General features: G+C 41.1%; 1 long non-coding RNA gene across 14 annotated transcripts in view; it reads right to left on the reverse strand.

The window, feature by feature from the left end:
- Positions 1–13,500, reverse strand: part of LOC116237402 (uncharacterized) — a 221,758-nt gene that overhangs the window by 153,171 nt on the left and 55,087 nt on the right. For 13 of the 14 annotated variants that reach the window (XR_016471520.1, XR_016471517.1, XR_016471528.1 and 10 more), the window contains one exon: positions 777–959. This is a non-coding gene — a long non-coding RNA (uncharacterized LOC116237402). Of the gene's footprint in view, positions 1–776; positions 976–13,500 lie in introns of all 14 variants that reach the window. The other variant, XR_016471521.1, reaches the window with a different exon arrangement.

Consider the following 13,500-nt stretch of genomic DNA (forward strand, 5'->3'; position numbering starts at 1 on the left):
ACTAATTAGTGACAAATACATGCAAATAATATTAATGTCCCCTAAAGATGTTCTAAATTTTGGCATATATTTTATATATCTTTATGACTTCTTCTCTACTATGCAATTTCACTGAGATAAAACTCATTTCCTACCCAATGGATTTTTAATCAGAAGATCTTAGTATTTGTATTTTTTTAATCTTTATGGTTTGCAGGCGTTAAATGACCATTTCAAAATTGCTGATTGGATGATGAACACAGAATCCATTATAATACGGCAAGAAAAACTAATTGCTAGAAGATGATAAATTAATTATTCCTTGTGACTAATTCTGGAAAGAATCTTTACTTTTCAGTGGAATAGCTATTGGAGTACAGCCTGGGAGATTAACCATACATGAGTTATGCTCCTGGCACTGCTGCTACCACTTTGCTGGACCTGCCCAAGATCACCAACAAGAAAACCTTCACAATTAGCTACAATTTTTGTGGCTTATGTTTTTTTGAAGGAACACCAGTGGCAAATTAAGAAAGCAACTATCAACATAATTGCCCCATCTTTATTTTAAGTAAACATCACCTTCACATGAATCAGTGTAATTATGTGTACAGATGATGGCCAAATAGTTCTGTAAGCTAAGTGTATTTCACTTGCTTACAGTGCTGGTTCTATTAGCTCTTTATAGCCATGGAATTTATCCAAGTGAAACTTAATTATGTTTTCCTTGTAAGACTTAATTTTGCTTTTCGTGTTTCAGAAATGCAAAAGAACTAATTCTAAAGAAGCTGTCTTACCTTTCTCACTCGTTTTCTGTTCTCCATCAGACATGCAGGGATGCTTTCAGTGTTATCTCAGGAAGAAATCAGCTTATCCCCATCGTTTCCTGGTTTGATGTTTCAGAATCTCATCAAAGACTGCCACCCTGAAATCTTGCTGGTATATGAAGAGGAGGAGGATCAGGAGTGTTGTCTTCCTTTCTGTTCACAGAATAAACTTGATGAAATAAAGTTCACATTTTAGCATTTTTATCACATACCATAGAAAAGTAGGTTAAAAAACAGAATGCTTATTTCTGCTAATAAGCTTTTCTCTTACCCAGCATGAAGTACAAGCAGCAAGCAGTATCATTACTTTCTGTTAGAACATGATAGTAATTTCCTAGACAAAGTTACCACTAACCACTGTGCTACAAGCCACAGGGCCTCACTCAGATTTCATTTCTGTCTATTTCCATCTCTGGAGAGGAACAAGCACAGATCCTTGGGCAAGCTTATTTTGACCTGCAGTTCAGGTTTCATCTTCCTATATAAAGCATTTGACTGTGCTGGAATAAAGGATGGCACAGTTAGGGAGAGACTGCACTTTCATGCCCCTTCTGTGTCCTTGGTTTATTGCACAACATGTTGGAGATTGCAGTTTTTCTTTTGCTGGATAAATGGAAGCTATTAACAAGGTACTTGTAGCAGAACATTTAGGGAAACACCGTGGGCTCTTCATTAGCGTAAATGCCAATATAGACCACAGTCACTAATGTAAAAGAGCCAAAAACTTTTAGTAAGAAGGATGGAAGGAAAGGAGAGAATCAATATATTTTTTTAATTTCAGCTTTAATCTAAGCATTTTACATCTCTCATTTGTGAAGTGAATACTAAGTGAAAAATGTCAGCACTAAACTGTACACACAGATAAATCGAGTAAAACAAAACTCTCTATGCTTTTTTTCGAAGTGCTTTCCTGAAGTTGGAGCAACACAGATGTCTCTAAATAAGCCCCCTGGGATGAGCCCACTCTCAGACTACCCTGCCCACGAGTCACACTCAGTTTCTTCTTTTGCCCACAGGAATGTAAATGCAGAATAATACCAACAAGGTCAGTATGAAAAAGAACACTTTTGTAATAGCATGTGTATTTGGACTCAGCTTTCTCATGTTTGTGCTACTGCAGGGTCCTACAAAAAGTACTCTGTCCTACAACACTCCTTATTTCCTCCTTCTACGTGGATACTTGTTTTATGTGATATTCTGATTCTGAAGGTGTTGCAATCACACTGTAGAGAATCCATCAGTACAACCCCTGCTGTGGCAACTGCTCAGCAGCTCCAGGGCTTGGGATTCTCAGCTCCCATCTTCTGTCACCTACACAAAACTTGTGCAGCTTTGCCCTTTGTATTTTCTATCCAACAATCTCTTCCACATGTTTTTACTTTTGTTGTTGGTTCAGATTAGAACTTGATCCAACATAAAGGGTGGTCTTTAGAAGAGACTTCGGGAAATGTTTCAAGATTATTCCTCATCCACTGAAAGACCATGCATAGAATGAGAATCTTGTCACTCAAAATGTTTAAGGAGACATTATCAAAGTTACAGGTCCCAGCCTTAAGGGAACCTAAGAAATGAGAGATGTCATCTATAGAGATTTTCTTAACTTCGAAATTTCCCCTACTAAGCCATATGCTGCAGCTTCTCAAAGGGTACTATTGCAGCACATGGAGAACTATGAGTATTAGTTCAATAATCAGGATAGATTATCAAAATATATGAAACCAAAGTCTGCACCCTAAAGCAAGTCATAAAGAACAGCAGCCATCTGGAGCTTAAGAAATGTTTCTAGCTTTGTCAGTGAGACTTTATTGTGAACATGCAATATCTGCTGCTAATTCAAAAAGCTACAACCAAGCATCCTCCTCCTCCCCACGGATTTTAACATTCAGAATTGTGATCTTCATAAAAACATCTTTAAGCTTTTGTATCTACAGGAGAATGACTACAGGGCCTTTGATTTCCCTCGTTCACACTCAATATCTAGAACAAGTCTGGATCAATGAGTACTAACAAGTGTGCCTTTGGTCTTTGCCACATTCTTGTTTTCTTACTGATAAAGGACCCCATACCTGGCACTATGAAAACTAGCAAACATAGAAAATCAGCTGAAAAGTCTGACAGGGAGCACCAGTGCAGGTTCCTGAACCATATTTGTGTTTTTTTAAGATTTATGGTCCCAACGAATTCTACACAACACAACAGCAGAAGCAGCAGAGCTTGTTGGTAAATGATATCTGCAAAGAAAGGCATCAAAGCATTAAAAAAAAAAAATTTTTTTTGAAATATTTTACATTTTCATTTAGAAATGAGGAAAAAATGTAGCCTTTTTATTTTTTAACCTTCTGCTTTCACTGATGGTGCTGAAGTTGTCTGTTTAGCTTCTGGTCAAGAATATACTCTCAGGAACCACGAAATCCTGCACATTCCCTGCCTTGTGTTGTGCTTAGAGCACACACACACACTTGTCACCTGTGTAGCACTAACCCCCAGTACAGCAATGACACCAGAACGCATCACAGAGCAGCGCTGCTCTCCCAGGCTGTGCTCCAGCATTACAAGGAACAAACTCCAGTGAGGTGATCGCTGTGTGCCCAGAGACCTTCATTCCACCCCCAGGCACAGCAGTGACAGCACTGTAGTGCAGATTGCTGCGGTGGAAATATATCTGGGATAGCTCAAAGCTATGCTTTAGCATGCAGAGATTTCCACCTCCCTGCTGGGAGATCTCAGCAGCAGCCAGCAGCCCTGTGCTCACACATGCAGTCACATCACGTCCTGATCAGATCCCAGTACCAGTGGGCAGAGTGCCTGTTCTGATGACCCAGCAGCAGACAGGCAGCACGGTGTGCTGGAGCCAACCTTCCAGACACAAAACTAAAGGCAGAAAGCATCCCGAGCTCTGCAGCCTGCCCTCCAGCCACACAGGAGATGCACACAGCAGGTATGCTCCATGCAGACGGCACATCTCGTTTTGAGGGCAGCCCCGAGGCACACCCAGTCAGTTACTCTTTTATTTTATCACTGAATATTAGTCAATTCATTTATAAATTCTTGGGAAAGATGTTCAAAAGATGAAAGGAGTCTCATTCTTGCTCTTTTATATATTTCTTCTGTTATACTCTCCCTTTCCAAACAAACTTAGATGCCTCACTGGAAAAAGCTCCCAGGCCAGCTCTATATTTCTTAATGCATGCAGAGAAGAGGCATGTAATTGTATGTTACAGTCATATTTATTTATCCTTATGTATTTACTGTTTTTTCTAAGCACTTTTCTTCCTCCTTTTTGACATACTGGGCATCTCCACTGGAACAAGGCACAGCATGAATAACCCTTCCTGCAGGTACCTGTAGTTAGCAGTAAATGCTATAAGGGCTCTTTGCAGAGGTTTCTGCATGTAAGGGCTCTCTATAGCATGTCCACATTCCCAAATCAGACTGTCTGAAAAAAAAAAAGAAAGAAAGAAAGAAAGAAAAAAAGCAACTTTGTTTCACATGATGAAAGGTGCCCTACTTACTAAGCCAACTCACTTCTTGTTCCTTTGCTTTCCAGCTGGCCAGGCTGAACAGATGGTTTTTTTGGGGAAAAAAAAAAAGGAACACGTGACACTGAAGTACAGAAAAGATTAGCAGGTCACCAGCTTGCACACCTGGGGTCTGGCTGAAGGATTCCTGCATCTTAAAGTCACAAGCAGTGAGAGATGCCAGACTCATCACTCAATGAAAGGTGAGTTACAACTGCAGTGTGAGCTCGCTTGGCTGCTTTCCCTCACCCCGACTCATGGGAAACAGCTGCTTTGATGGGCTGCTGATTTTGTCTGTGGAACATATCAGATACAAGTTCAGGTACCTGGGCTAATTTCATGGTCAGTATTGATGATAACCTGCACTGCTTCGGGTGGCATTTTAAGCAGGTTATTCAATGTCCTGATCAGCATATGACCAGAACTATCTTTCTTGGAACAACAGATGCAAAACATGTCATCATACTAAACTTGACATATATTACTCCAAGAAATGTACAGAGGTATTTGAGGATGGCTGAGTAGCATGCCAGCATCTCCAGTATGTCAAGAAGACAACAGAAGCTGTGCTAACAAACCAGAAATACAGCAAGACCTAACAAGCATGTCATGCGAGATGCACGACATCTTACACCTGGCATAAAGCTTGAACAGCATAACTGTAGTGCTACATGGTGAAAATCCATTTAAACAACTGGCAGAGAAAGGCACAACATTCATAGAAAAACAATAAAACATATCCTGCAGCTCAGATTCTTTTGGGCTCACTTTTTCTTTCATGCTATCTCTGCATTTAAAGGATTATGCTCAACTATATCCATACTCTGTTGAAGAACAGGTAACTACATCATGCCCCCCAGAACTAGAACCTCCTTGCAAACCTAACCTTGGCCTGTAGTTTCTGATTTGAAGAATGGTGAATAAATTTTCTTCAAGGCTTCAACCTCTAATTATATCCACATCCCTTAAGTATGTTCCTAGGGATAGATAAATGGTGAAACTCCGGCTTGCAAAGCATATAGTTTCCAAGAGACTGGTTGATGCTGAAGTCAAGATAGAGTGTTCAAACATCTCTCTGTGTAACTGAAGCCTTGGACCAAACTGTTACACCTCTCAAGAATGGGCGATTATATTTCTTACTCCATCTGAAAGGTGATTTCATGCTTCAGGAAGTAAAGAAAGTTTGTGCGTTGACAATATAAATGCAGATTCCTCCCACAATGATTGACACCAGAGGTCATGCAAGTGGAGTTTCATTTCTACTCCCAGTAGATCATGCAGCTGACTGAATTAACAGCTCTTTAGGAATTAGAAAGTCAAAGTTTTGACAGCTCTGTTTTCCCTCTTGAAATGGGTTCAGTTCAGAAGCCTTCCTTCAGGTCTGATCTGCTCCTCACAATTATCTTCCTTAATAGACAAAATGAAAACCACCGACACTCAAAGCGTACTGTCATACAGGCGAATTTCATTCACTGCAAAGGACATAAGTGGCAATGAAAGAAACTATTACATACAGCAAGCAGTAAAACACACTGTCATAAAGAAGAATTAATTCCATAGAGCTGTCAAAAATTGTCTCTGCCCCAATCCTAAATGCACATCTCAAAATGAGAGACCTTGTACAGCTTACATCTGAAAAACTAATGCTGTTAGTACAGAAGTAGAGTTGCTTTTACAATTTTTCCTCTCTTACTAAAGAGTGAAATTTCCAGTACAATAGGAAAGCTATTGAGCTACAACGCAAATATTGTGACAGATCATAGGAAGTGCAGCTCAGCATCTTCCCCTGCTGTGTATGTTCAGACAGTACCCTTATTTCATCTTGAATGAAAGTATACAAAATATAATGCAGAATTGGAGTGTCAGGAGGATAACAATAACTCTGCTGTACTTCTTTGCCCAATGGCAGGCTGCGTCGGCCCTGCACTGAGGGTAAGAACTGAAGAGAATTTCTTTGTGCTCACTGCCAGCATCACCACACCCAATGCCTCTCTGCAGTTCATTCTCAGCACAGTTCATTCAAGCCTATTGCTAAATTAACAGACTTTCCACCTTTGCTCGTGCAGATCTCAGACAGAATACGTACTCTGACACAGCACACAGATGGTTATTTCCAGACTATTTTTTACAAAAGCCATCAGAAGCCCATTTGTCAGAATTCTCAAGAATTGCTTTCTGCAACACAAAATAAGGAAGTTTTGCTCGAGGGGCCATGACAAAAACCTGATCCTTACACTCAGCCTTTGTTATTAATCTGTTTTTCTTCTAATAACGGATGCCTTACCAACTCCATGTTAAAGACAGCACTTCTGGTACAACTGCTACCACAGAAAACTGTAGGCAAATTCAATAAAACTGTTTAATTTGCCACTTTTCTGAGTTGAATATCTTTGTATGATGTAGGAAAGATTTTTCCTTCATTATCATGACTAAAAAAGAATGCAGATAAATCCATCCTACTTGTAACCTTTCTCTTCATTTTCACTTGCAGCCTCTAAACCCACTGCACATTTTCAAAGGTGGAAGTTATTGCTGAAATGCTTATAAGGTTATCATTGATTAAATAATGGCAGTAATGGATGTAATAGAAACTTCTTATTTGATAAGCAGTTACTGATCAGGAATAAAATAGCAAAAACCAAGAAGCATGCAGTGACTGTGTGAGAGACAGATGTCCACCCAGCTTCAACCAGAACCACGTATTTCCTAAGCCTTGACCAACATTTGATGCTGATTAAAGTCCACACTGAAAAAGGAGAGTTCCCAGGAAGAAGATTCAAGTGAGCAGACATAAGCTAACACATGATCCCACATCACACTTGCACAGCTTAATTCACTGCTGCTTCCAGACTATCAGTGTTTTGGACACGATACAAAGGAAAACAAGGCACTGTGCAATCCTGCCGGTGTCTCACTGTAATTTGCAGACTAATATATTATGGGCAAGTATCAGAGATGCTGATTGCTTTCAAATGTAATCTCTTGATGGAAGATAAAGCTGAATTAAAATGAAACTACGGGAAACTCAGACTTTGACAGCAGGAAACCACCATAGCAAATAGACACACATTATCCTCCAACAGAAACCGTGAGTGCTTATCACTGCCCACTGGCGTTATTTCTTACCTTGTTACAATGTCAGTTCCAAAGTACTTTAACAAAGAATACTGAAACCCTGGCTACAGCCATGCTGCAGTGATTTGCCCTACTTGAAGCGCAGACAGTTTTTGCCTCCTGGAGGGCATCCAAGTGTTCCAGTGGCCTATTTGGGAACTATCCAAGCATTTGTGTTCCTGGATAGAATGTAAATAGCCAAGAAGGAACGCGAAAACAGCCTCTCAAAGACAGTTTGGAAATGCTTCTCAAGTCCCTCTTGCAGCACTTTGTCCATTGTCCAGCTGACCTACACGCCAGGCCTCAAGGTTAACCCTTCCCTTGACCTACTGTCATTCTCTCAAAGATAAAATATTTCAGTTCCACACTGACCAGGACTCTTGGTTAGAGCTGATAATGATTTAACAGCCTGTTTTTATTGGATCTCCTCCCTACTCTGTAACACTTTCACATGCTCTTTTCCAAGCAAATGTAAGTTTAAGTGTATATGCCATGGTAGGCAGGCTTGATCTTGACAATTTCAAGCTAACCAGTGAGTACAGAAACTTTGGACAGTGCTTCACAAACATTAAGTAGCGTATATCCAGTCAAATACGTTTATATAACTATTTCCAGTGTGCCTTCATGAAGAATAAGACAAATTCATAATTAAACAGCACTACCAGTAATGAAAAACACTCCATCTGCCCTTGATATCCTTCTTAGGACCTCACAGCGGGGGTCTGATTTTCCTTACACTGCCAAAGGAGCCCCCCACCACCCAGGAGTCGGGCACTCCTTCAGATGTGGCTGGAAGATAGCAGCATACAGCCTTCTTTTTTTTGTTGTTCTTGACATGCTAATGGCTGGGAACACTTTCAGCTGGCTCTGAATGCACGCAGAAGGCAAATGGCACAGCAAGCTGTGTGTTTGTGTTCTCGCTGCAGAGGAGCAACGAGCAGACTGGCAAGTTTTTCCGAAGAGATCTTGGAATGGAATAACATTGATGCCCCATGCATTATGCAAAAGTGAATGGATTGATTAGTGGGTCACGTGATGCCAAAGACCCATTATACAGTTTGCTTTAAATAATTAAGTACAAGAAAATATACTACTGCTGCAAAGCTAACCAGGATCGTCTTGCTGCTTAGATTCATTATGTACTTCATTGCTAAGGAGAAAACTAAGCAGACTCTCCCTGCATTGAGGCCCTGCCCTCAGTTCTGTGGGCACTGTCATTTTCCTTAAGGCACACCCTCACGCAGTCCTTGAGCACTGCTTCCAGAGCTGTGGCTTTGTGCAGTGGGACTTCTGCTCTATCAGCGATTTGGCAGCCCTTAATTCATTAGTGCAAGCAGTGAGTGCAACTGATTTGTTTTTCTAAGCATTTCCAGGGTAAGGTCTTACGCTTTGTTTCTTGGCAGTAGAATTGCACAGCCAAAAAAAACAAAACCAAGAGCTCAATGACAGAGAAAATATTTCTGTTTGATATTTTTTTTTTTTTACCCAGAACTGACCATGAGGTCACGAGGAGCTCTGCTCAAATTCAGCTATTTGCACGGTGACTTCTCATATCAGGTTTGCTAAAAGATTCAAGTGGTGCCAAGTTTTAAGAAGGGCATGTAGCAGCCGAAGGAACTGAATTAATTAAAGCTTAAAAGACAGAGCTATTAATCGGCACCCTCCTAATGCCAGCAGCTTGAAGGAAGCCAGCACACAGGAAAGAGTGACCTGCCTGTCACTTGAGCAACGTTTTTATAAAGGCACAGAAAGGAATGGCACATGCTGTATCTTCCCAAAAGCCACAGAGAGGTAGATAAAATTAGCTATAAAAGTAGAAGAACAATGAATCAACTGCATTTCACTAACTGACAGATCCTTTATCAACCTGCAACTGAAAAAAACCTGACACGGGTACACCTCAGATCTGCAGTGACTAATCTGACCTCGGGCAGCCAACAAGATTTGGAGGGATTTAACAGATTTTCTGTATTTTAGAAGACATATGCCAATGTTGAAAAGGGCTGGCTTCTTGTGTTTCACTTTCATCTCTCAATTACCTTTACAAGAACTTACTGCACACCCCTCTTTTTCAGTTTCTCATCATCTCCTAACAGACCATTTTATCAACCAATACAGAAATAAAATATAAGGAGAAATCAATAGTCAGGGCATGAGCTCAGGTAGGGGTCTGCTTTAGGGAGCTGATGCTGGCTCTCTTTCCATCCTTCCAACAAACCAACTGCTCAGCTATATCTAAGTAGAGTGTCTACTGAGTCACCCTTTTCTGTTGGGGATTTTCTTGCTAGCAAGTCAACCATTGATAGGGCACACAGAAATAATATCTCTGTTTTTCCCCTTCTACCAGCATTTGTTTTCATGAAGCATGTAAGAACTTAAATGCATTGCACTACTTGTGTTCATTTCTCCATCAAATGTGGCAGAAATCAATCCCTCGGTTCAATAGCTGTAGTCGAGGCAAGGTGTAGTCACTCACAGACACACTCGGAATGTGGCTGTGATTTTACTTACTTAAGGATATCAAAGACCACGCTTGTAATTAGCATGTGTAATTCCTGTGCACATCAGCTGTAGGAGGCTCTGAAACTCAACAGGGTTTTTTTGTAACACCACTGAAGCAGTGTTTTTCCCAAACACACTTATAGTGAGAACATTTCCATCACTAACTCAGGGCCATCTGCTGCTGATAAGCACTGTGCAGGAGGGAGCTGCCCGGACTGAGCTTCAGGATAAGGGAACTCACCCGTCTGGAAGCTGCAGAGCATCTCATAAATTGCTTCACAGACTCATTTCCAGGACATTCTTTTAACCCCATTTTGTTATCTTTTCAGACAGGAAAGCTCTCTTCAGTAGAAGAAAAACAAAACCACACTTCTGTCTTTTTATCTCACCAGTGACAACCATGCAGAGCTGCCGTGAGCTGTCAAAGGGCTGCGGTCACATCTACAGAACCACAACATGACAAGCTGTAGGTGCACAGAACTGAGGCAATATTCCTTTTCCTTTTTAAAGACATTTGCCTCACATTTGCACACGTACTGACACCATTCCCTTTACCAGATGTTTTGCTCCTGTAATCCCGTGACTTCTTCCTCAGAGGGAGGACAAAGGACGGAGCACCCTCACTGTGTCACAGCAGGATGCAGCTCAGAGTGACGCTTCAACTGCCCGTCATCTGCCCTCCCTTCTATGCACGTTCACTACTTCAGTGCAAAAGGCAGCACTCCTTGCATGGAAATCAATTTGCTTTACAGGCCTGTGCTGGAGGACATCTTCCATTTCTTTCCTCCGGAAACATGAGCCCAAGTTGAAATTCCCTTTTGTTTCCCATCTGCTTAAACCTTTTCACATCACTTCAGCATTTGCGTGCACATGGATGTGCCGATTCCCAGCTGAAAAGAGTGCAGCTCAAGAGTGCTTGCTCTGCCAGAGGCTCAGCGTGGCACAGCACTCACTCTGACATGATTGAAAGCTTCTGCTTCTTTATTTCAATATGAATTTTTGTTTAGAAAGTTGTTATGTATAGCAAAAAAAGAAACAAAAACATAACTGAAGACTCAATAATAAAATCTCGGGGTGGAAACAAAGCACACAGCTGACCAGGAGCAATTCCTTCATTGCTATTTTCAGTTTAAGAACAACTAAACCTCAAGGACTGTTTTTGTTCTGTGTTCAGACACAGTTTCGTCCCTGTGTCAGCACCTTTCCCCAAACACGAAAGGGATTGTGCAGTCCCGCTGAAGCAAAACTTCTCCTATACATTTAAAGCTATGCATGTACATGAAAGCTTTCCCCATGACTCAAACGTGGGTAGAATGCCTTGATGAAATGTACCCTAAATGTTGTTTTGTTTTTTTTCATAAGAATCATGAGCTTATGGAACACACAGGCTAAATTGTAATGAAATGACTGACGAACAAATTCATCACCAGCTTTACTAAACAAAGATCATTGTAAATTCCAGAGGCCTTTCATAAGCTGTAATAAATTGTGTGTTATTTGATTCTAGCTACTTTCAGGAATAGAAATGCAACAGTGACCATAATCATGCATTCCATGTGTCATTTGCCTCTTAATTAAATGGGTCCTATTATTTCCTGCCCTATGATATTAGCTCCACTACTCTCCAGCTGGAGAGTTCATATGCTGCTTTGTAAAGCCACAGAAAAGGAACATTGATGCCACTCACTGAGCGTATTTGGCATTCTGACACTGGATGAAAAGCCAGCATTTGGAAATTCCATCTCAGAGGGAATGGAGCCCTGACTGTGGACAAATTCACCTGAAGCTTCTCAGCCAGCTCATGCATAAAATGCAGCTGGATTTCTTTCTCCCTTGCTGTCAGCAGGAACCAGTAATCAGGATCAGAGCTAACAAAGCTGTTATCAGAGAAACAAGAGAGAAAGGTGGGGAGAGTGTCCCCTAGCCTCCTTGGTTCATGGAATACATTTGGATCAGACAACCTGCAACTTGTTGCAAGCATCCACTTCTTGAAATCACTTCAGGCAATTATATCCACAGCCAGTTCATGGTCTGAAAATCCAGGTTTTCAGGCAGATATATCCTACCTTTCCCACAGCTATTGCTATCTGTGTTGCCCGAGAATGAAATGAGACCATGATTCAGCTCAGCCATTGTGGTAAACAAGGAGACCATCACGTTAATGACACCAAATAACCTGACTTAAGATCACAGGTCTTTCTATGCCTTACAAGTTAAAGAAAATCCCCACTGGAGAGTGGGATTGAGAAAAAACCTTATGAGAGATGAATTATCACCTATACACACAAGGAAATGTTTGAAACCAAGTAGGTGTTGCATATTGTAGGCCTGACTTTTCCTTAGACTAGCAAGGGATATTGCTTCATATTTTGAATAGCAGAGACCTTTGAAGACTTTGAAACATACCAGCATAATGTGATGTGCTGTTGTAAAGGGCTATCAGGACAAGCTCCTTTTTTTTTTTTCTCCTAGAGACAATACTCAACGAATGTTGGGTTTCAAATACAGTACTTGGATGGAGCTTCCAGGCAGAATACAGACAGAACATGTATTTGCAGGAGGGTCTTAACTACAATGTGGGCAGGACGTGCCACATCAAATAATCACCAAAATCCACCTGTTTCTTTTCCTGCTGCAAAGCTGCCTGACAGGTGAACAGATCACCTCCTTCTGCAAGAGTCACTGACAGCACCTAAGGCTCAAGTGCTGAACTCTGTGCAGCTCAGGCCTAGCCACAGTTTTGAGACACTTTTTATTCAGCCGTTTCGAGTGCTCTGGCTAGAGGGGAAAACCCAGCTAAGCGCTAAAGGCCCATTATAGCTAAAGAGAAAAATAGTCTTGTGGGAATGGTGCCAGGAGAGGAGATTGGCTCTCATATGGATTTGGTCCGGGAATGTCAAGTAGCTTCTCTCACCTCCCCGTCTATAATGCTGAAATGAGTGTTACCAGCGCTAAAGGGATGCTGCGAAGTTAAATCCGCACCGGCTCTCAGGCACTTAAAGGACTTCAGCTGCAAGGCATGACAGAAATGAAACACATTTTTATTATTTTTCTCACTCACTCAAAGAAATACCTGACAAAAAAGCCAACATTCCTGTAGAACTTTAAAAAAAAAAAAAAAAGAGAGAGAGAAACCTGACTCCTCTACTATTCGGATCATAAGAAATGTTTTCCAGTAGATGCCATGTGAGTGATCTTTCCCCTGAAAGGTCCCAAACAGACCTTTCTACCAGGAATTACTTATAAGCAAGGTCCCTACTACACGATTTACAAATAGATTATGGCTATTTGCTTTGGTTTCCCTCCATCTTTTACTACATAGCTGAGGAAAAGAGAAAGATCATGACTCTCTCCACAGATAAGTGTTTGCATACTTACTTATTTTCCTCCATTAATGCTGATGGTAAGAACAACCAGCAGTTTTGTGGACTGAATTTTGTGGGCTTCTCAATCAGTTTCAGAAAAAAACCAGCACTGACTGACCCTCCTCTGCCTGCAGAGATACTCCCCAGCTCCAAGGAGATGAATGTTTCCAATCACTTCCCTGTGATATACTCAAG

The sequence above is a fragment of the Phasianus colchicus genome, chromosome 16 (assembly GCF_987193195.1).
Source record: "Phasianus colchicus chromosome 16, bPhaCol1.hap1.1, whole genome shotgun sequence".
NCBI lineage: Eukaryota > Metazoa > Chordata > Aves > Galliformes > Phasianidae > Phasianus > Phasianus colchicus.